The sequence below is a fragment of the Bombyx mandarina genome, chromosome 05 (assembly GCF_030267445.1).
Source record: "Bombyx mandarina strain Sakado chromosome 05, ASM3026744v2".
In the NCBI taxonomy this organism is placed as follows: Eukaryota; Metazoa; Arthropoda; class Insecta; order Lepidoptera; family Bombycidae; genus Bombyx; species Bombyx mandarina.
Window position 1 is genome coordinate 7,300,684 of NC_143212.1, and position 4,725 is coordinate 7,305,408.

The following is a 4,725-nucleotide window of genomic DNA, read 5'->3' on the forward strand; positions in this document are numbered from 1 at the left end:
ACAACACCATGTCCAATAATCAAGAATGGTCCTTCCAGCAAGACTCGGCGCCAGGTCATAAAGCTCGGTCTAGCAGTCTTGGTTGGAAACGAACGTTTCGGACTTCATCAGAGCTGAAGACTGCCCGTCGTCTACTCCCGATCTTAATCCGCTGGATTATGATTTATACTCAGTTTTAGAGAGTACGGCTTGCTCTAAACGCCATGATAATTTGGGGTCCCTAAAACAATCCGTACGATTGGCAGTGAAAATTTTTCCCATGGAAAGAGTGCGTGCTTCTATTGATAACTGGCCTCAAGGTTTAAAGAACTGTATTGCAGCCAATGGATACCACTTCGAATAAGCTTTAATACTTTAAATTGTTTTATATTTATGTATTAAACTAACACACTGTAAAAGTAATAAATGTTATTTGCAATAGATTTTTTATTATTTTTTATTGTAACAGTTTTTATGGCCAGACTAAGTATATGGCAATATTTATATGTTGGCACACGTCAGGGATGGCTGAGCGGTAGTTTCGTCATCACTCGTATTCGATTGAACTCAGTTTAGTCAATAAAACTTTTCAATAATAATTATTGAAACTCAACACACACAACTTTCACAATGACAGGATAAACCGACAGTTTCGTTGCACATACCGACAGACCGACTGACTGACTGACTGACTGTCAGAGACTCACTGCTGAGACGGACGGAATCACTGTCTGACACGAATGCCACGACTCTGTCCACGTACCGCCATTTTATACTGTGGCGTTACGGAGTCTACCCTCCATTTTGTGATATTTATCAAAACAACATTTCATCATTTAAAATAATAATCAAAACCACCGTCTTAATATTACTAAAAGTCGTTATCCACGACATATATATATTAATAAAACTTATATATAGTATATATGATATAAGATTTATCAAGCTTTTTAATCTGGTTAACGTTAACAACTGTGCACAGTTGTTGACAATCCATAAGGGATGACTTTTTGATTAAATTATCAAAGCCCAATAGGTGAAAAGATACGTTTTATACAGTACAATTAATAGCACGAACACCACGCTTAAACAAAAAACTGATCTTAAAGTACGTCATACGTACGGAAGCCTCTCAAAACATGTATTATATTATTACGTAGTTAACAAAACATCAACAGTCGAAAATGATGTCCCGTTAAAAGCATAAGAAGCCTCATATTCAGCATAAAGTAAACACGTATCGTTTTCAATAGGGACTCCGAGTGACCATCGCAGATATGCCTTTTACGGAGCAAACGTTTGAAGAGCACTCAAAGAGAGCTGTTCTATTTGGGGAAATCAAGTTAGAACGACCCGAATCGGCGATGTGCCTTGAGAAAATCGTGAACGGAAACCAGGCGTACATTCGATGATACATTTCATTGATTTACTTAATATCTATAACACGGTATTTAAGTTTTTTTTTTATTGCATAGCATGGTGGACGAGCTCACAGCCCACCTGGTGTTAAGTGGTTACTGGAGTCCATAGACATCCACAACGTAAATGCGCCACCCACCTTGAGATATAACCTCTAAGGTCTCAAGTGTAGTTACAACGGCTGCTCCACCCTTCAAACCGAAACGCATTACTGCTTCACGGCAGAATATAGGCAGGGTGGTGGTACCCACCCGCGCGGGCTCACAAGTGGTCCTACCACCAGTAATAAATTATTACAAAGAAGAGATATCTAAGGCAAATACGCAAATATTAAATATAATCTTTAGAATGCATCATGTAACTAAATTCAAATTGTGATGTGTATGAAAATATAGCGCAACTAAAATAAAAAGTAAAAGAAAAATCGATTGCTTCTCCCGAACACTCCTCTCATTGGTTTTATTTTCTACAATCTAAACACTTAATCCTTTATAATCTGCATTGGTACATACGTACAGTATTCGTTGTTGGTTTATCCTAGAAATAAAGAAATCAAATTATTCGCGAATACGTGTAAAATTAACTTTTAAAAGATCAAGTATTAATTCTTATCTTTTAAAGCTTAATATATAGTTACGATTTAATATTTAAAATGTTTACATAAGTCTTACTTACCAGTTCAATTTTTATCCATCTTTGACAAATCATCAGCGTGTGAGCTGTACCCATAAACATTATATTGTATGTATAAATAAATTGAAAGAAGCTCAAATACGGTATAGAATTGAGAAATCTTTGAATGATTATCTCCGATAAGATAGGTTAAACTTCTAATATCAATAAAAGTATTTTTCCATTTTATCGAGGTAAAAGGAAACGTAAGTAGATTGCTAATAGCAAGTACTCTCGAAATAGTCCTTCAGACTTGTGAGATTTCGGATATCGATTTAATCTTCCTTTGTGTCTTACAATCAGAATTAGGTTGGATTTATATGTAACGATTACTAAATTCGAATCTCTCGTATGTATTTGCATGAAATATCGGAATATGCAAGTAGGTGTCAATATCAGGAGTGTTACTAACACGTATCTGAGTGACGGTCTTCTGAAGTGCACTTAAGACGGCGGCGATGGCCGTCTGATGGTTTAGCTATGATATTAAGTCGTGGCTCGCTCCATACACTATACTCTAGACCTATCCTTTATACCATTAACAAGATTAGTCTATAGACGTCTCGTTTTACTAGTCTACACTTCTATTTTCACTAGTCTATACTAATATTATAAAGCGGAAAGATTTGTTTGTTTGTTTGTATTGAATAGGCTCCGAAACTGCTGAACCGATTTGAAATTTTTTTTCACTGTTTCGAAGCTACACTATTCCCGAGTGACATAGGCTATAACTTCTTTTTTTTTAATTAGATGTCCTTACTAAAACTCCAAAAATGTAACATAAGGTGTAAAAAAATTACCTAAAATATTATTTACATCGCGTGCCCTGCGAAAATGATTGATGATAGAATAAAATAATACTTTGTAGAACACATTATAGTTATGCCGCAATATGTGTTATATAAATAAATATCGTTGAAATTTTTGTTAAAGATCCGAGCGGAGCCGGAGCGAGCCGCTTGTACAAAATAATTTAGTTATAGTGCATCAGTACAAATATTTAAATCTTATTAAAATTTAGTATATTATATGTAAGAAAAAAAAAACCTTAAAATAATTAATTACTCAGCCGTTTTCCTTGACTCGAGTGAAATCTATGACTTTACAGAATAATAAATCTTCATCATAAGCGATTAGTCTATTGATAGTGAATCGACCTTAGGGCATTTTGGGACTTGACACAAGGCGATTCGTTTTATCTACATTTAAAATTGATGTAAATAAATATAACATAAAAGTTTTCAAGGTATTTTAATAATAACAGTTCTTGTTTGGAATCAATTTGTTGGAAATCACTTCACAAAGGAGGGTTTCTTTTTTTCTTTTTCTTCTTTACATCATTATTAACATTACTGACAGAACGAGGTTATTGCCAAAATGGTATGAAGTGGTTACACCGGAGCCGATAAATTTCACAAAATGAATACAGCCACAGACTTTAGGACATCAAGTCGAAGTCTCTATAGTACAACAGACTAGGTACATACTTAGTCACAGAAATACCCTGCGATATCATCAAATCATACAAATACAACTAGTTAGCTCAGCCATATTATTGATATTAAATCAGACCGATTGTTTTTTAATATGAGAAAATACATAACACATTAATACTTTAAATTAAACACAAGTATTGATTATAATTTGTGCACAGTTAACCGAAGTATGTTAATGTCACACACGTTTTCTCTTCCATGTTTGGTGGTTTATATTGAGTTGATCGACTCATAAGAAAACAAGTACTTCACCTTCTTTCGAAGATTATCTTATTATTTCATCATTATCTTTCTTGAACCACGCGTTTTGTTTACCGTTAAATAGTTGCACACACACGATAACTTTTTTTTTCGGGCAGGAGCCAAACCTCTTTCATGAGGTTTCCGCGTCTAGGGAGCGCGAGGGATTTGGGGGTCTTGTATTTTCTCACTCGACGTCCGATCTCCAACTGTGGTCAGGGCCCAAGCAGAGTAGTAGAACACTAATAACCAGACTCACGGTATCGCGTTGAAGTCGACTAATGACATCGGTCTCCGTGCTACATACAAGACCTATTATTATTATTTTTCTGTAATTTTAGTTATAGACCAGATCGGTAGACCCGAATAAATAAATAAATATTCTATCTTTTAGATGAAGTAGAAGTGAAGTCTAAATAAAGAGTCCAAAATAACTTATAAAGTGCCAAATTTTATTCAAAACCAAATTCAACACACAGTAACACCTACATATGTATGTACGTGACGCCTATACCTCCATATAATATTATATTAAGATCCTTCCTTTGTTGGCGGAATACTTGTGGAGCATTAAGGTAATAGTGATCTAGCAAATCACGTTACGCTCCAAGCTATTACGGTCGGTCGTCGCAAGCCTAAGTGTATTACCGGCTATTTATCGTGACATTGAGATCAGTGGTTCATCTGAAGAGTGCCGGTGTCGTCGTGAAAGCGGCGAAACCGAAATTAGTTCCTTAATATGTCTGTTATTAGTCATTATAGTTCACGTATTGACTCGAGATTGACGTACTTGTTACAGGAAATCGATGGATATTAGGTGGTAGCATAAAGCGAAGTGCAGAAGCATTCCCAATTGAACAGCGCTTCTAATGTGCTGAATAATTGGACCGTACTCTCGTGATCGCTGCTGCAACCGCTA